At 41.1% G+C, this 25545-nt stretch overlaps 1 non-coding gene across 1 annotated transcript; it reads left to right on the forward strand.

Moving 5' to 3' along the window:
• Positions 1–17754: 17754 nt before the first annotated feature.
• Positions 17755–17876, forward strand: LOC127696977 (5S ribosomal RNA). The gene has a single exon (XR_007980397.1). It is a non-coding gene; the product is annotated as a 5S ribosomal RNA (ribosomal RNA).
• Positions 17877–25545: the final 7669 nt, after the last annotated feature.

Raw genomic sequence — 25545 nt, forward strand, 5'->3', positions numbered from 1 at the left:
TCAAACTCAGGGCTGAAATCAATCAAGTGGAAACAAAGAGAACCATACAAAGAATCAACAAAACCATGAGCTGGTTCTTTGAGAAAATCAACAAGATAGGTAAAACCTTAGCCAGACTGACCAAAGGGCACAGAGACAGTATCCAAATTAACAAAATTAGAAATGAAAAGGAGGGTATAACAATAGAAACTGAGGAAACTCAAAAAATCAACAGATCCTACTACAAAAGCCTATACTCAACACAACTAGAGAACCTGGAGGAAATGGGCATTTTCTTAGATACCAAATACCAAAATGAAATCAGGATCAAATAGATCATCTAAACAGTCCCATAACCCCTAAAGAAATAGAAGGTGTCTTAGAAAGCCTTCCAAACAAAAGATCAGAACCAGATGGTTTCAGTGCAGAATTCTATCAGACATTCAAAGAAGACCCAACACCAATGCTCTTCAAACTGTTTCATGAAACAGAAACAGAAGGAACACTACCCAATTCCTTCTATGAAGTCACAATTATGATGATACCAAAACCACACAGATCCAACAAAGAAAGAGAACATCAGACCAATTTCCCTTATGAACATTGATGCAAAATACTCCATAAAATTCTTGCCAACCGAATCCAATAACACAGCAAAATGATCATTCACCATGATCAAGTAGGCTTCATCCCAGGGAAGCAGGGATGGTTCAATATACTGTAATCCATCAATGGAATACACTACATAAACTCAAAGAAAAAAATCCACATGGTCATTTCATTGGATGCTGAAAATGCATTTGACAAAATTAAGCATCTTTGCCATGTTAAAAGTCTTGGAAAGAACAGGAATCAAGGCCCATAGTAAACATAGTAACCTAAACATAGTAAAAGCAATATACAGCAAACCGGTAGTCAACATCAAACTAAATGGACAGAAACTTGAAGCAATCACACTAAAATTGGGGAGTAGACAAGGCTGCCCCCTCTCCCCATATCTTTTCAATATAGTACTTGGGGTACTAGCTAGAGCAATTAGACAACATAAGGAGGTCAAAGGGATACAAATTGGAAAGGAAGAAGTCAAACTATCACTATTTGCAGATGATATGATACTCTATTTAAGTGATCCAAAAACCTCCACCAGAGAACTCCTACAGCTGATAAACAACTTCAGCAAAGTGGCTGGTTATAAAATAAACTCAAGCAAATCAGTAGCCTTCCTATATCAAAGAATAAGCAGGCTGAGAAAGTAATTAGGGAAATGACACCCTTCACAATAGCCACAAACAATATAAAGTATCTTGATGTGACTCTGACCAAACAAGTGAAAGAGCTGTATGACAAGAATTTCAAGTCTCTGAAGAAGGAAATGGAAGAAGCCCTCAGAAAATGGAAAAATCTGCCATACTTGTGGATTGGCAGGATTAATATAGTTAAAAAGACCATCTTGCCAACAGCAATATACAGATTCAATACAATACCCATCAAAATTCCAACTCAGTTCTTCATAGAGTTAGAAAGAGCAATTCTCAAATTAATGTGGAATAACAAAAAACCCAGGATAGCTAAAACTATTCTCAACAGTAAAAGAACATCTGGGGGAATCAGTATCCTGGACCTCAAACAATACTACAGAGAAATAGTGTTAAAAACTGCATGGTATTGGTACAGTGACAGGCAGGCAGATCAATGGAATAGGATTGAAGATCCAGCAATGAACCTCACACCTATCACCATTCAATCTTTGACAAAGGAGCTGTAAACATCCAGTGGAAAAAAGATAGTCTTTTCCACAAATGGTGATGGTTCAATTGGAGGTCAGCATGCAGAACAATGCAGATTGATCCATCCTTATCTCCTTGTAGTAAACTCATCTCCAAGTGGATCCAAGTATGGTTGCTTCCTTGCAGGGGTCTAGAGTACAAGTAATGCTTTCACAGTGCTGAGGTGAGAAGGAATGTTTTAAGTATGGGGGCATAAATCATTTTATGAAAAAATGTCCAAAAAAAATAAAGACATAGACAGGTAGAATTGCTCCCCTGGAGTCATTCCTTACTGCAGGAGGCGTCATCTTTGAGCCTGGCCTCAGGCAATAGTCTCAGATAAAGATATATTAACATTTCAATTTGCAAAGCTCATAGCAGCCTCAAAGGCTTGCATGAACCTCCTTGCCTAGGGAAGTTTTTTTTTGTTGTTGTTGTTGTTTGTTTGTTTGTTTGTTTTGGGTCATCACCTCACCTCCAGAGAATTCCTCTTAAGCCAAAGCAGCATTATTGCAGAGTTATCAAGGTGTTGTTCAAAATAAAGTTCAAATTTAAGATTTATGAAAAGTTAATGAGACTAAGGAACTTACAAAGTCATTAAAATCTGGTCTGCCTACTACATATAGTGTATTATGGATTTATGGATTTGGGGAATTGTTTTTATGTTATTCCTTTGCATCCTAATGATGGTAAAGGGTTTGTGAAGTGCTATCATTGGAAAGTTTTGCCTCAAGGAATGGCTAATAGCTTCACCTTATGTGAGAAAATCTTTTTTGTCTATGCTTCAATACAAGAAGCTAGGACTTTGAATCTTTCAGTTTATATTATTCATGGAGTTTTATTACAGGCCTTTGCTCTCACAATGAATGGGTTTTAATATTTTGGGGTAATTGCTGCTCCGGAAAAGATTCAAAGGCAATATCTTTTTCAATATATGGGATATCAGTTATATCCTAAACAAATTTTGCACAGAAAATTCAAATAAGATAATTTACTTTAAGTTATTTTCAAAAGTTATTAGGAGATATTAATTGACTTAAGACCTTATCTTAAGCTTACTACAGGGGAACTTAAACCTCTGTTTGATAGCCTCATGGGGGATGCAAATCCTAATTCCCCTTGACAATTAACTGAAGGATGAATAGCTTTGTAGAAAATAGAGAAAGCTATCAGCTAACAACAGATACATTATATAGATTTTGATCAATTATTGGCTGATGCATTCTTATTACATGTCACATGCCAACAGCAGTCCTTTGGGAGAAGGGACCACTAATGTGGATTCATCTTTGTCTCCAAAGAAATTTTTAACACATTATGAAGCTGTTGCTGTGTTAATACAGTATTGTAGGATAGAATCAAGAAAATATTTTGGGAAAGAACCTGATGAAATTTTTTTCCTTATTCCAAACAACAATTAAATTGGTTATTGCAAAATACTGATATTTGGCCTATTGCATGTGCAAATTTTCTAGGCAAAACCGATAATCATTATCCAAAAGACAAATTGTTACAATTTGCCTCTATGCATGCTTTTGTATTCCCTGTGAATTTATGCATGCATCCCATAGAGAATACACTCACTGTATTTCCAGATGGCTCATCTAATGGGAAGGCTGCATATGTGATTGAATCATAGGTCCATTCTCTTGAGTTTCCCCCTGCTTCAGCACAAATAATCGAACTACGTGTTGTGGCTGCTGTTTTTGAAATACTGAAAAACCAAGCTTTTCATTTGTATACTGATAGTCAATATATAGTTCATGGCTTGCAATTATTTGAAACTGTTCCTTTTTTAGATACTGCTAATTCTCAAATTTTGCAATCATTCATGCAAATACAACTCAATTTAAGAGAACTTACAGTTCCCTGTTTTGTAGGCCACTTAAGAGCTCATACTGGATTGCTAGGACCCCTTAGTGAGGACAATGCCACAGCAGATTTATATACCAGTAAGGTTATAGGTCTTACACAGGAACAATTATCCAAACAATCTCATTCTTTACATCATCAAAATGGCAATAGCTTGAGACAGCAATGTGATATTTCTAGCGAATATGCATGTCAAATTGTAAAGACTTGCCCTAAATGTCCTCAATTTCTACCTGTACCACATAACAGTGTTAATCCTAGAACACTTATACCTAAGCAATTATGGCAAATGGATGTTACATTTCTGATTTTGGAAAATTACAATATGTACATGTGACTATTGACACCTTTTCAGGCTTTCTAGTTGCCACTGCTTTAACAGGAGAAGCAACTGAAAATGTAATCAATCACTGTGTACACTGTTTTTCTACACTGGGTGTTCCCAATCAGATTAAAGCTGATAATGGAACTGGCTATTGCAGTTCATCATTTGAGACCTCTGTGGACAATTTAATATCACCCGTATTACTGGGATTCCTTATAATCCTCAAGGACAAGGCACTGTGGAATGGGCCCATGAAACTTTAAAACAACATCTTCATAAAATAAAAAAGGTGGAGTTATTCTCCTGTATACCACAAAACTACCTAAATCATGCTCTTTTTATTTTAAATTTTTAAAATTTGGATCCTCATGGACATTCAGCAGCTGAACAATTTTGGCATCCCCACACTTCTACTACATATGCTTCGGTTAAGTGGAAGGATCCTATGGCAGGCCAATGCCACAGACCCGGCCCTGTACTCATTTGGGGACACGGTCATATTTGTGTTTTTTTTTTTTTTTTTTTTTTTTTACAGGAAGAAAGTGGAGCTTGGTGGCTGCCAGAAAGGCTGGTGCGACAAATGCATCAATTCCACCACCCTGTGGAACAACCCCATTCTGCTGCTGATTCCCCTGCTGCTGATGACAACTGGATTGTGCCTATGTTCCTGACCCACCACTGACGCATCCTGCAGTGTGGTCCAGACAGGAGATTCTCATGACCAGTAATAATACTCAACTTCTTGGACCCCGCCCCCCTACACTGAGCTTTGATGCTGCCGATATTGCTGGCAAAATTATCCATAGCCTGAAGTCTGTATTTCCATCCTGGTCAAGCTGTAAGAACGGCATATATGGCTCAATCATGCTAGCCCTTCTTGTCCTGGGAATACTTTTATTCCTGACCATTGTGTTAAAGCTTGTCTTTAACAATATTAATCTGTTGGCAGCCAAGGTACATCGCTTGAAACTGAGAATGAACCCCCAAAGAGAGTCACTAATATAACAAGCAGGCAAGCCAAGTACAGGTAAGATTCTACAAAAGCCTTACCCACCTAAGACAGAGACATGCACCAAAAGGCCATGTTTATTAATAAATACTAATAAGGAAGTGTTTGCTTATTAGTAAACACTAATAAGGCCCTGTTTGTGCAATTAATACAAACAAGCTGCATGTGATCTTGATGACGGGTAAGGAAGGCCTTCTTGTGAGAATGACCTAAGACAGGCTCAGCCTTGTTTATGAAATAAAAAAGGGAGAGATGTGGAGAGCCTTATTGGGATCTGCCAATGTCTGGCAGTAGCCTGACATTGACCAAGGACAAGGGCTCAAGCAGGAATCTGACATTGGGACATTGGGGCATAATAAAGAAGTAGGTTACAGCAGAAGCAAGCTTCAGGCAAGATTCTGGGCTTGGACAAGGAAGTAGGCTCAGATATTTTGGTCATCCTTACACACACTTGGAAACAGCTGTTACTGAAGTGATGTAGGACATTGCATACTGCCTTGACAATTTTGTGTTTACTGTCTTGCTTATTCCCCATTGTACTGCTTTTGACTTTAATTTCTGCATGCAATTAAATTGGTATAAACATTGATTGAGAATTATTGAACCAACCCTTCAGTCTCAGAATTGACTGGAAGCATACTGCAGTTTTGTCTAATTGTGTCTTTCTTTTTAATCCTCACTCCTGTGCTGGAGAACCTGTTGACTAACTGAGCAGCTTTTGTCACTAAAGGAAAAATACATATGGTCATTTCATTAGATGCTGAAAGGCTTTTGGCAAAATCCAGCATCCCTTCATGATAAACGTCTTGGAGACATCAGGAATCCAAGGCCCATACCTAAACACAGTGAAAGCAATATACTGCAAACTGGTAGCCAACATCAAATTAAATGGAGAGAAACTTGAAGCAAGCCCACTAAAATCAGGGACCAGACAAGGCTGCCCACTCTCTCCATATCTATTCAATATAGTACTTGAGGTACTAGCTAGAGCAATTAGACAACATAAGGAGGTCAAACGGTTACAAATCGGAAAGAAAGAAGACAAACTATCACTATTTGCAGATGATATGGTAGTCTACTTATGTGACCCAAAAAACTCCAGAGAACTGCTACAGTTGACAAACAACTTCAGCAAAATGGTTGGTTACAAAATCAACTCAAGCAAATCAGTAGCCTTCCTATATCAAAGGATAAGCAGGCTGAGAAAGAAATTAGGGAAATGACACCATTCACAATAGCCACAAACAATATAAAGTATCTTGGTGTGACTCTAACCAAACAAGTGAAATCTGTATGACAAGAACTTCAAATCTTTGAAGAAGGAAATGCAAGAAGACTTCAGAAAAATCCATGCTCATGCATTGGCAGGATTAATATAGTTAAAATGGCTATCTTGCCAACAGCAATATACAGATTCAATGCAATACCCATCAAAATCCCAACTCAGTTCTTCATAGAGTTAGAAAGAGAAATTCTCAAATCATCTGGAATAACAAAAAACCCAGGATAGCTAACACTATTCTCAACAGTAAAAGAACTTCTGGGGAAATCAGTATCCTGAACCTCAAATAATACTACAGAGCAATAGTGTTAAAAACTGCATGGTATTGGTACAGTGACAGGCACGCGGATCTATGGAATAGGATTGAAGATCCAGCAATGAACCCACACACCTATGGCCACTCGATCTTCGACAAAGGAGTAGAAAACATCATTTGTGGAAAAAAAGATAGCCTTTTCAACAAATGGTGCTGGTTCAATTGGAGGTCAACATGCAGAAGAATGCAAATTGATCCATTCTTATTTCCTTGCACTAAGCTCAACTCCAAATGGATCAAGATCCTCCACATAAAGCCAGACACACTGAAACTAATAGAAAAGGAACTGGGGAAGGCCCTTGAGGACATTGGTACAGGGGGAAGTTCCTGAACAGAATACCAATAGCTTATGCTCTAAGAACAAGAATTGACAAATGGAACCTCATAAAATTACAAAGTTTTTGTAAGGCAAAGGACACCATCAATAGGATAAATCAGCAACCAACAAATTGGGAAAAGTTCTTCACCAATCCTACATCTGACAGAGGGCTAATATCCAATATATACAAAGAACTCAAGAAGTTAGACCCAAGAAAACCAAATAATCCTATCAAAAAGTGGGGTACAGAGCTAAACAAAGCATTTTCATCTGAAGAACTTCAGATGGCTGAGAAGCATCTTTAAAAATGTTCAACATCATTAGTCATTAGCGAAATGCAAATCAAAACAACCCTGAGATTTTACCTCACACATTCCAGTCAGAATGACTAAGATTAAAAACTCAGACAGCAGGTGTTGGCGAAAATGTGGAGAAAGATGAACACTCCTCCACTGCTGTTGTGGTTATAAGCTGGTACAACCACTCTGGAAATCAGTCTGGCAGTTCCTCAGAAAACTGGGCATGTCACTTTCAGAGGACCCTGCTATACCACTCCTGGGCATATACCCAGAGGTTTCCCCTGCGTGTAATAAGCATACATGCTCCACTACGTTCATAGCAGTCCTATTTGTAATATCCAGAAGCTAAAAAGAACCCAGATGTCCCTCAACGGAGGAATGGATACAGAAAATGTGGTATATTTACACAATGGAATGCTACTCACCAATTAGAAACCATTCATGAAATTCTTAGACAAAAGGATGGAGCTGAAGTACATCATACTAAGTGAGCTAACTCAGTCTCAAGATCAATCATGGTATGCACTCACTGATAAGTGGATATTAGTCGAGAAATTTGGAACGCCACATATCAAATAATATCCAAGAAGAACAGAGGAGTGGCCCTTGGTTCTGGAAAGTCTCAGTGCAGCAGTGTAGGGCAATACCAGAACAGGGAAGTGGGAAAGGGTGGATGGGAGAAGAGGCGGAGGGAAGAGGGTTTATGGGACTTTCGGGTGAGTGGGGAGCCAGGAAAGGAGACATAATTTGAAATGTAAATAATAAATGTATTGAATTAAAAAACCACATGCACACACATACACACAAAAGAAATGGGACTTATAAAAGATAGGATTTAGGGCAGTGTCTCTTTGAAGTATCACGGAGGCTGCACTGTCATGCATTTGAATGTAAGAATTGGCAGACAAAGTTTGTAAAGTTAAAGTAATGCCTTTGGTATTGATTAGAGAATGGATTGTATAAAACTGGGTTTTGTTTTCCAAAGTTGTGGTTATGCTCTAGTATTGCAATAGGAAATTATTAAGGCTGAACTGCCAGTGTTCCATTGACTGCAGTTTGCAGTCTGATCGCAGGCTCACGATTCTTAACTCACCCATATTGTGTAATTAGGATGATTTTGAGAGTGAACAAAAGGGTTTAAAATAGCTGTGGCCAGTATGGCCTGCTGCTCCCTTTATACAAACTTTATTGGATACAGTGATAGAAACAAAATTTAACCCCCAAGACTGGAAAGGAGATCTTAGTGGGAATTTATTTGGTATCAAACAGGCTCCTGATGAACTGTTTCATGAATGTGTGGATAGACACAGCTAGTAGAATTTTTGTTTGAGACCCTGAAGCAGGGGTTTCTTTTGTTACACAATTGGCTCATGAGAATGCTAATGTAGTCTGCCACACAGCCATCCAGCCATCCAAAGCAAAGACAGATTTAAATTGGACCCTCATACAATTGGGGTCTGGCTATGGTTGCTGCCTTGCAGGGGTCAGGAGTACAAATAATGCTTTCACAGTGCTGAGGTGATAAGGAATGTTTTAAGTATGGGGGCATAAATCATTTTATGAAAAATTGTCCCAAAAATTAAAGACATAGACAGGTAGTAGAATTGCTCCCGTGGAGTCTTTCCTTACCACAGGAGGGGTCATCTTTGAACCTGGCCTCAGGCAATAGTCTCAGATAAAGAAATATTAACATTTGAAGTTGCAAAGCTCATAGCAGCCTCAGAGACTTGCATGAACCTCCTTGCAGAGGGATTTTTTGGGGGGGTCCTCATCTTGCCTCCAGCGAATTCCCCTTAAGCCAAAGTAGCATTATTGCAGAGATGCCAAGGTATTGTTCAAAATAAAGTTCAAATATAAGATTTTGAAATGTTAACGAGGCTATGGAACTTATAAAGTCATTAAAATCTGGTCTGCTTACTACTTACAGTGTTATTATGGATTTGGAGAATTGTTTTTATGTTATTCCTTTACATCCTAATGATGGTAAAGGGTTTGTGAAGCGCTATCATTGGAATGTTTTGCCTCAAAGAATGGCTTTATAGAGCAAGCCTCAGCAAATAAGAGTGAAATAATACCTTGTATCCTATCAGACCACAGTGGATTAAAGCTGGACAGTGAGAGAAATAACAAAGCTTACAAACTCATGGACAGCCTACACACTCAAACAAAACAACACTCTAACTCAACTGTCACTGGGTCAGGGAAGAAATAAGGAAATTAAATACTTTTTATAATTCTGCCAGGAGCCAAACTGACCTTACTTTATGTTTAGATTCCATTTTAAAGATAGGCTTAGGCTTTGACTTCTCCTCAGCTATAGACCTTGGAGAAATCGGGTGGTCAATGGTCACTGTGCCCTGCCAGAAGAAAACATCTTACAGCTGCCAGAGATTCACCTTGGCAGAATGCCCGGGCTACGTGGAAAATCCAACTTGCCTTACTTATTCCCCGGCCTGTATAAATTCCATGAGAAGATACAGTTTTGGGGGCCTTGAACAAAGCTGGTCTTGGTCTCTGCCTCATTATTCATGTCTCCTGTCCTTTCCATTCTCTGTCCTTCTCTCATAGGGTCCATTACTCCCCCCCCCCAGTTGAAAACCTCAAAGGCTGCCACATAATTCAATTAAATGAAGGTGTGGCATACTGAAACTTATGGGACCCAATGAAAGCAGTACTAAGAGGAAAGTTCATTGCATTGTGTTCACAAATTTGGAGAGTTATCATGCTAGCAAGTTAAAATACACATGAAAGTTCTATTAAGAATGAATCAAACAACTCATAGGAATAAACAGCAGGAAATAATCAAACTCAGGACTGAAGCACTTCATACAAAAATACCAATGGGAGAGAGCTGGTCTTCCTGGAGTGCCGATTCACCTGTGAGCACAGGTAAGACCACCACTTCTGCTCAAATTCCTGGCCTAAAAGGGACCCTCCAAGAGCCATTAGGACACAAGAACCAAGGAACAGCCTGGGACAGGATCCTTCTGGTTTCTGTCTGCACCCCTCAACTGACTCTGTGCCACAACTGTTCATACCCAAATACCTCCTGGAAAGAATTTGTCTCCCAGGAATTCTGACACACAGGCTTGCAGGAGGGATAACCAAGTTATCATAATCCTTTACTTCAAGTGGAACTACAGAGCAATAGTAATAAAAAATGCATGGTGGTATTGAAACAGACAGGTTGATCAATGGAATTGAATTAATGACCTACACACCTATTGACACTTGAGTTTTGACAAAGCCCAAACCAGACAGCAGAAAAAAGGATATTCAACAAATGGTGCTGGTATAACTCAATGCCTGCATGTAGAAGAATGTAAATAGATCCGTATTTTTCATCCTGCAAAATGCTCAAGTCCATGTTGGCCAAGCATAAAACCAGATACACCAAATCTAATAGATGAGAAAATGGGAAATTTTCTAGATTGCATTTGCTACAGGAGACAACTTCCTGGAGAGAACACTCAGAGCTCAGGCACTAAGATCAACAATGAATAAATGGGACCTCATGAAACTGAAAGCTTCTTTAAGGCAAAGGACACTATCCACAGTGCAAAATAAAAGCCTACAAAATGGGAAATAAAATTTTTACCAGACCTACATCTGACAGAGCTAATATCCAAAACGCATAAAGAAGTCAAGAAGTCAAGACACCAACATACCAAATAACCGAATTACAAAATTGTGCAGCTAAACATAATTCAAAGAAATCTCAAATGGCTGAAATATATTTAGAGAAGTTCCATGATTTTAGTCAAAAAAATTAAAATCTCAAGAGACAGCACATGATTGTGAGGATGTAGAGTAATGGGAGTACTTCTCCTCTGCTGGTGGGAGGGCAAACTTGTATAACCCCCTCTGGAAATCAATTTGGCAGTTTTCTCAGAAAACTGGGAATAGTTCTCTACCACAAGACCCAGATATAGGACTCCAGATATATATCCCAAAGAGGCTCCACTATACTACAAGGACACTTCCTCAACTATGTCCATAGCAGCTTTATTTATAACGGCCAGAAACTGTAATGTCCCACATGTCCCTCAAGTGAAGAACGAAAAAATGGTTGTTTGCTTATACAATTGAATACTCAGTGATTAAAAACATTGATATTGATAGCATGAGATTGGCAGGAAATTGGGAAGTAGAAAAGATGATCCTGAGTGAGGTAATCTAGACATACTGTAGAGGACATTCATGGTATGTGCTCACTTATAAGTGGATACTAGTCTTAAAGTAAAGGATGCCCATGCTACAATCCACAGACTCAAAGAAGGCAAACAACAAAGAGAGCCCAAGGAAATATGCTTAAATCCCACTCAGGAGGAGAAACAAAATGGACATTGAAGGTAGATGGAGGGATAGAATTTCATGGGAGAGAGGTGGAGAGGGGGTCTGGGTGAGAGGATGAGGTATAGGGAGAGCATTGGGGAAAGAGAATGGAAATCTGCAGCAGGTAGGTGGAGTGTAGGGATGCATCTCTAGGACTGCCAGAGACTTGGGATGTGGGGAGGGTCACAGGAGTGTAGGAGGGTGACTCCTAGCAGTGGCAGTCTGAAGTGACTACCTCCTCAAGTAGGCAGTAGGACCAGTAAAGGACAGCAATCCACTCATTGAACCTTGGACCCAAATTGTGTCCTGCCCACAAGATGTGCAGGGGAAAAGATGGAGCAGAGACTCCTGCTCCAATGGCCAAATGATGACTGGTCAAACTAGACATTCATGCCATAGATACCAATAGATGACACTATTAATGATACTGTTATACCTGCAGATAGGAGCCTAGTATCAACTGTCCTCAGAGAGGTAACTCCTCAGCAGGTGATAGAAGAGCATGCAGAGACTCACAGCCAAACATTAGACAGAGCTCTGGGAGTTTTATGAGTTAGGAAAGGGATTAAAGGACCTGGAGTATATATGGACTTCACAAGAATACTAACAGTATGAACTAACCTCAACCTTTGGAGGATTCCAGAAACTGAAGTGCCAACTGAAACATGGACAGGACAAAACTTCATCCCACCCCATAATATATGTAGCAGATATCCAGCTTTGTCTTTATATTGGCTTGTATATGCTAGGCCCAGGGAGTGGCTCTATTAGGAAGTGTGTGGGTAGGTGTATCACTATGCATGTGACCTTAAGATGCTCACTCTAGTTATCTGGAAGTGAGTCTTCCACTAGCAGTCTTCAGATGAAGATGTTGAACTCTCATCTCTGCCTACATCATGCCTGCCTGGATACTGCCATGCTCTTGCCTTGAAGATAATGGACTGAACCTCTGAACCTGTAAACCAGCCTCAATTAAATGCTGTCCTTTATAAGACTTGCCATGATCATGGTGTCTGTTCATAGCAGCAAAACTAAAACAATCTTCCTGCAGGTCCCCCAAGAATGGGAGTGGGGCTTTCCCTCTGTTGCCTGCCCGTGGATCCTGTTCCTATAACTGGACTGCCTTGTTTGGCCTCAGTGGGAGAGATGTGCCAGGGTGAGTTGATACCAGGCACTATCTCATGTGCCTCTATTGCTAAACTTGAGCTGGTGATTAAGCCGATGATTTATTTCTTGTACAACCCTTTGCCCTCAGTTTCCTATTATTTAATAAGAAATTGTTAATGAGTAGAAGTGCGTTCTGTAGATTTAAAGTAGAAATGACTGGTTTTATATAGAAGTTTATGTTTGTGATGCTCTTAAAGATTTTTTTTTTAAGATTACATTTAACCACAAATTTCAGCCTGTAAGAGAGATTGGCTGAGAAAAATACCTTGCTTGCTTACACCTGGCAGATCTGTAGCAAGTTGCTTACATTCAAATGTACATGGGCTCTTGGGAATAATTTTTTAATCCTTAATACGTAAAACATTTGCTCATGTGAGGGTATTGGGAAACACGTCTTTTCTTAGTATACTCATTGCAACCTTTCACTCAAAGGCAATAGAATGTAAATACATAGTTTTTGTACTGCTTGAGAAATAGTGCTGGGACATATAAACTGTGGGAGAAAAAAGTGTTGGAGATTTGCTCCACCCATCAAATGTGAGTGTGCGTATGTATGTATGTATGTATATGTGTGAAGTTGGAGGTGGTTGAAGCTTTCTTCCTCCGTGTGTGTGTGTGTGTGTGTGTGTGTGTGTGTGTGTGTGTGTGTGAGAGAGAGAGAGAGAGAGAGAGAGAGAGAGAGAGAGAGAGAGAGAGAGAGATTGATTGTGTATGATTCTGTAGTGGCTATTCCTAGTTGTCAACTTGACTATATATGGAATGAACTATAATCCAGCAGTGATTCTAATCTGGAGACTGAGAGATACAAGTTTCTGACATAGATCTTGGCATGGAGATCTTGAGCATAGTGGCTATGGATTAAGACTGGGAGAGTTCTGAGTTTAAGGTGATCTGGGATTAAAGGTGTGGTGGCACACACTTTTAATCTGGGCCTCACCCTCTGCTGGAGACTTACATAAGGATATTGGAAGAAGATAACTCTCTCTTTGACTACTTGCCTCATGGGACTGAGAAACTGCTAGATCCTTGGACTTCCACCCACAGCTGCTGTTGACCATTGTTGGTGTGTCGGACTACAGACTGTGTCATCGACAAATTCCCTAACTATAGAGACTACATATATGTCCTGTGACTCTAGAGAACCCTAATACTGATACCTCAACCCTTCTTGCCAGCCCCAAGGAGTATTTTGTGGGCAACAGATTGCTTCTTGCTAACCCCAGAGAATCAACCTTTGCTCCCTCAGAGAGAAGTCAGCTGAGTGATCAGCTACCAAGTCTTTGCCCAGCCCCAGTTCACGCTGGAAGTTAAAGGTGTCCTTTGACAGTCAAAAATGTCAACTTTTTACATTTGGAATCAATTATAAGCAACCTTTTCTCTCCCAGGCCTAATCTAAGAAGTATGTTCACCATTCATATGTAAGTCTCCCTGTACTGGCTGGTTTTGTGTGTCAACTTTACACAGGCTGGAGTTATCAGAGAAAGGAGCTTCAGTTGGGGAAGTTCCTCTATGAGATCCAGCTGTGGGGCATTTTCTTAGTTAGTGATCAAGTGGTGAGGTCCCCTTGTGGGTTGTACCATCTTTGGGCTGCTGTTCTTGGGCTCTATACGAGAGCAGGCTGAGCAAGCCAGGGGAAGCAAGCCAGTAAGGAACATCTCTCCATGGCCTCTGCATCAGTTTCTGCTTCCAACCCTGCTTGAGTTCCAGTCCTGACTTCCTTTAGTGATGAACAGCAATGCAGAAGTGTAAGCTCAATAAACCGTTTCCTCCCCAACTTGCTTCTTGGTCATGATGTTTGTGCAGGAATAGAAACTCTGACTAAGACAGTCCCAAAGCAGAGGTCAGTAGTTATCACCTTTCATAGCTGGCTTTTGTGCCACTTCCAGCTCAGGCTCTTCTACTTCTTCTTGTTCTTGGTCTCTGCAGAGCAGCAAACACTCTCACTTCTTCCCCATACATCCCAAACATCATGGTGCTCATTCTGTATATCGAGAACTCGAAGTTTCCACCTCCTATGGGTAACAGATGAAGTGTCAGTGGACAAGAGATGACCTTCCATGGAGTCAGCTCTTCCCTTCTCCTATCCGTTCTAGGCAGTGTCAGTGGACAAGAGATGACCTTCCATGGAGTCAGCTCTTCCCTTCTCCTATCTGGTCTAGGCAGTGTTTGATTTTCTAGATGCTGAGTGTCTAACAAGACCTCATAGTGCCAGGCAATGGCTCTTTCTGTCTCCATAGCCCTCTGACTTGACTTCATTAATTTACTCTTGACCTGGTACTACTAGTACCTGTGAAAGAGACAAAGGCAGGCTCCACCCACTGTGCCTACATCCTTTCTATTCCTCCACTCTACTCTGAACTGTACCTTTTCATCAGAGAGAAGCAGTAGTCAAAGCTTCTATTGTCTTCTAAGCTGATGCTACTGAAAATTTCTGATCTACCTCTGCTCCCCTACTGCCAGACCCAGTGGATCATTTTCCTGAATCCTAGTGTCCTCCACTTGATGTTACAAGGGTCATGCTTACCTGAGTTGAACCATGTGTGTCAATAGGAAATATAGTCCATACAGCATAGCCTGAAATATTTCCTTCTGGAGTCTTTCATCAGAGTACCCCAGGAGGGTAGAGAGAAGTCCAAGGCTTCCATTGGAGTCTTCACATTAGTCAATTTGTCAGTGAAGGCCTCCTCCAACAGTTCTGGGAGGAGCTCCATGACCAGTTTCTCTAGAGAAGAGACAACCAAAGCCTCATCCTTCAGTGCCTTCTTCCTTATGAGCTCCAGGAATGTGGGTGGGCCACGAACTACCATCCTAATGGATCCTGGGGAAACATCCAAGAAAGGACATCCAAGGAAACTTTTAATTCACACAAAACCAAATTAGTGTCCAAGAAGTATCACTAAAAGCTTACAATCTGATTAAGTTACTAAACATATTCTTTCAGACATGCTGGCTCTGACCTCTAATCCTAGAATAGGTTGGGTGGGTGATGGACCAGAATATAGGCAGTTCCACACCAGCCATGGTATTGGAGAACACCTAAATAAATCCTAACATTTAAAAGCAAACACAAGCAAACAAAAAGTATGCCCCAATCCTGGCAGCAAATGCTTATCATCCCAGCACTCAGGAGGCAAAGATGTGGATTTTTTGCTTTCTAGCCTGTTCCACAAACATGTTCCAGACCACATAGAACCTTGTGTTAAGTTTTAAAACACACACACACATTTACATACAACCACACATCCATACACATACACCACATGGTCTTAAGGATTCTATTGCTGTGGTGAAAGGTCATAACCAAAGGCAAGGGAGAAAAGGATTTATTTGGCCTACACTTCCACATTGTAGCCAATCATTAAAGGAAGCTTGGACAGAAAAAGAGGGAGGGAAAACTCAAAGTGAGGGCTGATACAGAGGGCATGGAAAAGTATTAATTACTGCCTTGCTCTCTGTAGCATGCATTATTATAGAAAATAGGACCCCCAGCCCAGGGACAGCATCAACAAAAAAGGGACTAGACCATCATCATCAATCACTAAGAAAATTCTCTATTGGCTTTCCTACAGCTTATGAAGACTTTTTCTTAACAGGGGTTCTGTCCTCTCAGATGACATTAGCACGTGTCAGGTGACATAAAATTATCCAGTACAACTGATCCCTGTCAACTTGACACAGAACAATTTTTGAGGTATAATCCTTCCTTTTTGGGTTGTGGAAGGCCTGGGATTCATTACCCCGATCTCAGGGCAATAAATACCAGAAATTTAAAACACGAAAAACTAAGAGTTTCACAGTCTTTACAAATTCAAGCACATTGAATGTATAGTCTCTTAAAAATATCCAGTCTCCCCCCAAGTCACCTGCCTGCCTGATCTCTCTGGGGCACACCCAGGAACAGTGAGCTGTACCCTGTCCATTGAGCTCCATTTTCCAGCCAATGGCTCTGCCTCCATTTCTTCAGGACTCTCAGCATCTTGGGTATTCAGCTAGATTCCTACCCAAGGCCTCTTCCCTTCCAGGTCTCCTTAGGCCACACACAGCAGGGCAAATTGCACCTTCTATCTTGTACTCCATTGGCTGGCTCACAAATCTGCCTACTTTTCAGGAGGCTTGCTGGCATCAGAGACATTCAGATAGTTAAAGATCAGCATAAGGAGGCAATTGACCAGAGCCAGGATAATGCGGCACCTCCAAATCCCAGATATACTATTACCATAAGCTCTGGATATCGTAATGGAACTGAAGCATGAGAAAGTGGCCCTAAATCCAATTTTATGAAGATGGTAGGCCATTTTAAAGAGGAAATCAATAAATCCCTTAAAAAACCCATAGAAAATATAATCAAACAAGTGAAGGAAATGAATAAAACTGGTCAAGACTTGAAAATAGAAGTAGAAGCAGTAAAGAAAATACAAACCAAGACAACCCCAGAGATGAAAAATCTAGGTAAGAGAACAGACACAAGAATCTGTAACATAATACAAGAAATGGAAAAGTGAAGATCAGGTGGCCAAGATACAATTGAAGAATTTGTTACATTGGTAGATGAAAATGTTAAATCAAAAGAGGTTCCCATACAAAACATCCAGGAAATTTGGTACACCATGAAAAGACCAAACCTAAGAACAATAGAAGAGGATGATTCCCAGCTCAAAGGCCCAGAAAATATTTAACAAAATCATAAAAGAAAAAAGTGTCCTAACCTAAACATAGAGTTGCTTATAAACATACAAGAAGCCTGAAAAACACCAAGTAGATTTGACCAAAACAAAAAATCCTCCTATCACATAATTAAACACTAAATGTAACAAATAAAAAAACTATATTAAAAACTGCCAGAGCTGGGCGGTGGTGGTGCACACCTGTGATGCCAGCACTCTGGGAGGCAGAGGCAGGCAGAGTTCTGAGTTCGAGGCTAGCCTGGTCTGTAGAGTGAGTTCCAGGACAGACAGGGCTATACAGAGAAACCCTGTCTCAAAAAAACAAAACAAAACAAAACAAAACAAAACAAAACAAAACAAAAAGGCTGCCAGAGGAAAAGACCAAGTGATATATAAAGGGAGACCTATTATAATTACACTAGCCTATGGCCATACCACTCTGAACGCAACACCTGATCTCATCTGAACTCATAAGCTAAGCAGGCTCGGGCCTGATTAGTACTTGGATGGGAGACCACCTGGGAATACCATGTGCTGTAGGCTTTGCTGGGCAGTAGTGGCTCACTTTAATCCCAGCACTTGGGAGGCAGAGGCAGGCAGATTTCTGAGTTTGAGACCAGCCTGGTCTACAGAGAGTGTTCCAGGACTGTCAGGGCTACACAGAGAAACCCTATCTCGAAAAACCAATAAATAAATAAATAAATAAATAAATAAATAAACCCAACTTCTCAAAAGAGACTTTCAATACAGAAGATCCTTGGCTCTTGCAGGATAGACCTCAAATGGACATGCCAGACTACTCTAACCAGGTAAAATTCTACATTACTTTAGATGGAGAAAACAAGACTTTCCATGACAAAACAATATTTAAACAATATCCATCCTCAAATTCAGCCTTACAGAAGATAACTCCAACCCAAGCAGGTTAACACAAGAAAATACACTAAAATAATTCCACACCAGCAAATCCAAAAACAGGGACACACACACACCCCACCAACATTGAAACAGGAACTTACAGGAATTATCAATAATTGGTCATCAATATCTCTCCGTATCAATGGACTTAATTTTCCCGTAAAAAGACACAAACTAACAGAATGGATGTGAAGACCCTTTATTTTGCTCCATACAAGAAACAAACCTCAACATCAAGGAGACATTATTTTAGAGTAAAGGGCTGGAAAAGGTTTTTCCAAATCAGCAGATCAAGAAATAAATGAAACCATCCTAATATGCTACAGATTTTCAATGAAAATTTCAAAGGGCACTTCAGAGTAAAAAAACAAATCCACCAAGAGGAAGTTTCAATTATGATTATCTATTCTCCAAATGCAAGGACACACAGATTCATAAAACAAATATTACTAAAGTTTAAGTCACCCCTTGAATGTCAATCATTAATAGTGTGATACTGCAACATCCCACATTCAGTAAAAGACAGGTCATTGATCCAAATGGTAAACAGAGAAAAACTGAAACAGAAGTATGAATCTAATGGACCTAAGTGCTACATACAGAGCCTTTCACCCAAACACAAAGGACATACCTTCTCAGCACCTCATGGAACCCTCTCCCAAATTGACCATGTAGTTGGTTACCAGGCAAAACTCAAAAGATACAAGAAAATTGAAATAAATTCCTGTATCTTATCAGAACACTATAACCTCACAGAAAGTGAGCAACTCTCTACTCAATTATCATTGCGTCAGGGAAGAAATAAATTAAAGACTTTTCAGAATTTAATGAAAATGATGGTGGAACATACCCAAACTTATGGGACATAATAAAAGCAGTCCTAAGAGGCAAATCATAGCACTAAGTGTCTTCATAAAGAATTAGAGAGTTCATGTACTAGCAATTTAATACTATGCCTGAAGGCTCTAGAAAGGAAGAAGCAAACACATTCCATAGGTGTAGACAACAGAAAATCAAACTCAGGGCTGAAACCAATCAATTAGAAACAAAAAGAACAGTACAATGAATCAATCAACAAAAACAAGAGTTGGTTTTTTTGAGAAGATGAATAAGATGGACAAATCTTTAGGAAAACTAAAAGGTAGAGAGACAGTATCCAAATTAACAAAATCAGAACTGAAAAGGTAGACATGACAACAGACACCAAGGAAATCATTAGGTTTTACCTCAAACACATGTACTCTACAAAATTGGCAAACATTAAAGAAATGGATAATCTTCAAGACAAATGCAACTTACAAAAGTTAAAAAAAAAATCAACGTCAGGTTAAATACCTAGTTCTATAATCCCTAGGGAAATAGTAGTAGTCATTAAATGTCTTCCATCCCCAAACAGGATAGGGTCAGGTGGTTTTAGTGCAGAGTATTACCATGCTTTGAAAGAAGAGCTAATGCAATAATCCTCAAAATATTCCAAAAAATAGAAACAAAAGGTACATTGACAAACTCATTTTCTAAGGCCAGATTCTCCCTGATACCTAAGCTATACAATGCCTCAACAGGAAAGGAGAGCTTTAGACTAACATCCCTCATGAATGTTTATTCAAAAATACTCAATAAATTACTGGAAGCTGAATCTCAGAACACATCAAGACATAATCCACCACAATCAAATAGGCTTCAACCCAAGGATGCAAGGATAGTTCAACATATGAAAATCTATCAATGTATCCCACCATAAAAACAAACTTAAAAAAATATTACACGATCACCTTCCTAGATGCTGAAAAAGCCTTTGAAAAAAAATCTAACATCTTATTATGTTGAAAGTCTTGGAGTTATCAGGATACAAGGTGGATATGTAAATATTATCCAAGCAACATATGACAAGGCAATAGCCAAAATCAAATTAAAAAGAGAAATTTAAAGCAATCTCATTAAAACCAGGGACAAGACAAGGCCACCCACTGTCAAACTATCTACTTAACCCAGGATTTAAAATTCTAGGTAGAGCAATAACTAAAGGATTTCAAGGGCATAAAAATTGGAAGAGAAGAAATCAAAGTGTCACTAGTCATAGATCAAATGATAGTATACATAAGAGACCCCCAAATTTCTACCAGAGAATTCCTATATCTGATAAACACCTTCAGTAAAATGGCTGGATATAAAACTCACTGTAAAAAAATTCATTTTTTTTTACAAATGATAAACTGTCTCAGAAAGAAATTAGGAAACACCACCCTTTATAATAGCTACAAATACAAAATATCTTGGTGTAACTCTAACCAAGCAAGTGTAAGTCTTGCATTACAAGATCTTCAAGTTTCTGAAGAAAGAGACTTAAAAGAAATTGGAGAAAGAAATTGAGGGAGATATCAGAACATGGAAAAATCTCCAAGCTCAAGGATTAGGAGGCTCAACCTAGTGAAAATGGGCATCCTACCAAACACAATCTACAGATTCAATGCAATCCCTATCAAAATTTCAAGACAATTATTTATAGACTTTAAAAAAATTCTAATCTTCATATGGAAAAAAACCCCAGGATAACTAAAACAATCCTATACAATACAAGTTCTAATGTTATCAACATCTCTGACTTCAAGTGGTAATAGAGAGCAGTAGTAATAAACCCTGAATGGTTGGTATTAAGACAGACAGGGTGATCAATGGAATCAAATGGAGGACCCAAATATAAACCAGCACAATTATGGTCATTGGTTTTTGACAAAGAAGGCAAAATGATAAAATGAAATAAAGAAAAGACCATCGACAAATAGTGCTGGTCTAACTGGATGTCTGCATGTAGATGGAAGCAAATAGATTCATATCTATCAGCCTACACAAGACTCAAGTCCATGTGGATCAAACACCTCAACCTAAACCTAGATACATTAAATGTAAAAGAAAGTGGGGAATATCCTTGAACCCATTAGTACAGGAGGCAATTTCCTGAAGAGACCCAACAGCTCAGCCCCTAAGATCAACAATTAATAAATGGGATCTCATGAAATTAAAAAGCTCCTGTACAGAAAAGGACACTGTCAAAAGGACACACCAGCAGCCTACAGATTGGGCAAAGACCTTAACTAACCCTACATCTGAAAGAGGACTGATATCCAAAATATATAAAAAACTAAGAAAATTAGACACCAACAAACCAAATATCCCAATTTTTAAAAATGGGGCAAATAACTAAGTAGAATTCTCAACAGAGGAATAGTTAATGACTAGGAAGCAATTACAGAAATGCTTAACATTCTTAGCCATCAGGGAAATCCAAATAGAAATGATTCTGGGATTTCATGTTACACTCATTAGAAGGGCAACAGCTCATGCTGGCTAGAATGTGGACCAAGGGGCGCACTCTTCCTTTGCTGGTTGGAGTGTAAACTTGTACAACCAGTCTGGAAATCAATTTAGTGTTCTCTCAAATAACTGGAAGTAATTCTCAGAACTGATTATATCACTCCTGGTCATATACTCAAATTGATGCTCCACCATACCACAAAGACAGTGTTTTTACTATGTTCATTATTTTATTGGAAATAGCCAGAAACTTAAAACAACCCAAGTGTCCCTCAACTGAAGAGTGGATAATGAATATATGGCACATTTACAATACTACTCAGCTATTAAAAACATCATGAAATTTGCAGGCAAAATCCAGACCCAGAAAGACAAATGTGGCATGTATTCATAAGTGAATATTAGCCACAAAGTACAGGATAACCATGCTATCCATAGACCAAGAAACTAACAAGGAAGGCCTGACAAGAGGATGCTTGAATCTTAAAAAGGGTAAAAATACATATCAGGGGTGGATGGATGGAGAGAAAAGTGTGTGAGAGAAATTCTGGATGGTAATGAGAGAGAGAGAGAGAGAGAGAGAGAGAGAGAGAGAGAGAGAGAGGAAGAAGAAGAAGGAGGAGGAGGAAGAGAAGGAGGAGGAGTAGAAGGTGGAGAAGAGAGTGAAGGGAGAGAGGGTGAAGGGAGAGAGGGTGAAGGGGGAGAGGGTGAAGGGGGAGAGGGTGAAGGGGGAGAGGGTGAAGGGGGAGAGGGTGAAGGGGGAGAGGGTGAAGGGGGAGAGGGTGAAGGGGTTGAGGGTGAAGGGGTTGAGGGTGAAGGGGTTGAGGGTGAAGGGGTTGAGGGTGAAGGGGTTGAGGGTGAAGGGGTTGAGGGTGAAGGGGGAGAGGGTGAAGGGGGAGAGGGTGAAGGGGGAGAGGGAAGGGGGAGAGGGAAGGGGGAGAGGGAAGGGGGAGAGGGAAGGGGGCAGAGAGGGGGCAGAGAGGGGGCAGAGAGGGGGCAGAGAGGGGGCAGAGAGGGGGCAGAGAGGGGGCAGAGAGGGGGCAGAGAGGGGGCAGAGAGGGGGCAGAGAGGGGGCAGAGAGCGGAGAGGGAGCAGAGGGGGGAGAGGGGGGAGAGTGAGGGGAAAGGGAAAGAGGGGAAGAGGGGAAGAGGGTGAGAGGGTGAGAGGGCAAAAGGGAGAGGGGGAGAGGGGGAGAGGGGGAGAGGGGGAGAGGGGGAGAGGGGGAGAGGGGGAGAGGGGGAGAAGGGGAGAAGGGGAGAGGGGGAGAAGGAGAGAGGGGGAGAAGGAGAAGGGGAGAGGGGGAGAGAGGGAGAGGGGGAGAGGGGGAGAGGGGAGGGGGAGAGGGGGAGAGGGGGGAGAAGGGGGAGAGGGGGGAGAGGGGGGAGAGGGGGGAGAGAGGGGAGAGGGGGGAGAGGGGGAGAGGGGGAGAGGGGGAGAGGGGGAGAGGGGGGAGAGGGGGAGAGGGGGAGAGGGGGAGAGGGGGAGAGGGGGAGAGGGGGGGAGAGGGGGGAGAGGGGGGAGAGGGGGAAAGGGGGAGAGGGGGAAAGGGGGAGAGGGGGAGAGGGGGAGGGGGGAAATGGGGGAGAGGGGGAAGGGGAAGATGGGGGAGAGGGGGAAGGGGGAAAGGGGAGTGAGGGATAGGGAGAGGTGGATTCTGTGTCTGGAGAATCTGAGATGAGCTAGAAACCCAGGACAATGGGAACTACCAGGAATCTACAAGAGTGACCCTAGCTATGACTTTTTGCAATAGGACATATGGAACATGAACCAGTCACCTCCTGTAATTAGGCAAGATGTCTGATGGAGACAACAACCCAGCCACAAACCTTTGACTCGCACATTTTCCTGCCTATAAATATGTGTGGATTAAAATGTAGGAGAAATTGAGGCAATGGCTAACCAATAGCTGGCACAATGTGAGACCCATGGCTTGAGAAAGACATCACCCTTGATGTTATATTAATGATATGCTGCTATACTTACAGACAGGAGCCTAGCATACATGTCATCTGAGAGACTTCACCCAGCAGCTGATGGAAACTGATGCAGAGACCCACAGCAAAACATTAGGCAGTGCTTGGAGAATCTATGGAAGAGGGAGAGGAAGTATTGAAGAATCATATTAGTCAAGGATACAAGAAAACGTACAGAATCTTCCAACCTAGGCCCATAGGAGCTCACTGAGACGGAGTTCCCAGAGTGCATCCATGGGATAGACTTAGGCTCCCTACACAGATGTAACAGATATGCACCTTGGTCTTCCCATTGGACTTCTAATAGCAGGACTAGGGGCTGTCTGCTGCCTGCCTTTGGATCCCTATTCCCTAACTGGGCTGCTTTGTCTAGCCTCAATAAAAAAAGATGCACCTAGTCAACTGTAACTTGATATATCAAGGCATATCCTTGGGAGGCCTCCACTTCTCTGGGAGAAATGAAGGGGAGTGGAGGGAAGGGAGGTGAGAGGGAGTGTCTGGGAGGAGAGGGAGGGGAAGCTGCATTCTGGATGTAAAATAAATTAATAAATTATTGGAAATCATCCAGTCCTCCTATTGGGTTCCCTTGTACAACCTTGATAGGGGGTCCTTTGCCTTACCTTGTTTTGTTCTTTCTGGCTGTCATCTCTTGGAGACCTGCTTTTCTCTGAAGAGAAAACAAAGGGGGATTGGATCCAAGGAGGAGGGGACATGTGTTGCTAGGAGGAGTGGATGAAGGGGAAACTGTGCTTGGGATGTATCATATATATTAGAGAAGAATAGTTTTAACAAGATATACAATCTCTTTTCAAATCCAAAATCTCCTTTCAAAGTTCAAAGTCTCTCATTCTGAGCTCCCATAAAAATCAAATTTAAATTAAATTCTGGCTTCAAGAGGAGAGGACCATGGCACAGTCACAACCAGATTAGAGCAAACACAAACTGCAATAGTGTAAAGAACTCAAATGTCCAATGTCTGGAATCTACACCCTGTCTTCTGGGCTCCTCCAAAGGGCTTGGGTCGCTTCTCTGCTCTGCCCTGTACAGCATACAGAGCTTGTCTTCTAGGCTCAGGCTGGCTCCACTCCATACCTGCTGTTCTTGTTACTCATGCCAAGGTACCACATCTCCAAGTGCTGGGGTTTCTCTACTGGGTAGCACTTTCACCCATAGCCTTCCTAGTCTCCAGGACACCCGCACTGCTCTCCAGTGCCCAGCCTCAGCTGCCCTCCCCTTAGTACCTGCAAAACCAGCACCACCTGGGTGACTCTTTCACTAGTAAGTTCAGCAGCCAACCTTGGAACCAAGCTTCTTTGGAATCTGAGAGAACACTTTCCAGGTGACTTCACTTCAATAATGCTGGTCTCTTAATTTGTCTCAGCTGATTCTTCAGCCCCAGATGACCTGTATTGATATTGCAGGAAAGCAAAGGTTTCACTTTACTTGTTCTGGTAACTAGTTAATCAGAGCTGATCCTCTAAAACTAAAATCTGAACCATGAAGTCTTAACTCAAATGGCTCAGTAGAGTCTGGGCTTCCCTGTGGAGCATCACAAGCTACTCCATCATGTACTGCTCTTGATGATGCTCTTATCTTCCAACATCCTACAGAACACCCCACTGTGCTCTCACTCAATGGCTTTCCTGGCCCACATTTCGAAAGTCTTTCCACAATCCTTTGCAAAACCTGATCTGGTCTGACATTGCAACAGCCCACTATGCTGGTTTATATCCTGGGGATGTTTTGCCATGATGAACCAGGTTCACCAGCCCAGGGGCAGAACTACCCACAATGGGCTGGCTGATTCTCCCCCCCCCCCCCCCCCCCCGTTAATCACTAATTATGAAAATACTCCACAGGCTTGCCTATAGCCCAGTCTTATGGAGGCATTTTCTCAATTTATATTCCCTCCTCTCAGGTGACTCTGGCCAGTGTCAGGTTGTCACAAAACTATCACACACTCTCACACACACTCTCACACACACTCTCACACACACTCTCACACACAC

This window comes from Apodemus sylvaticus, chromosome 11 (assembly GCF_947179515.1).
Source record: "Apodemus sylvaticus chromosome 11, mApoSyl1.1, whole genome shotgun sequence".
In the NCBI taxonomy this organism is placed as follows: domain Eukaryota; kingdom Metazoa; phylum Chordata; class Mammalia; order Rodentia; family Muridae; genus Apodemus; species Apodemus sylvaticus.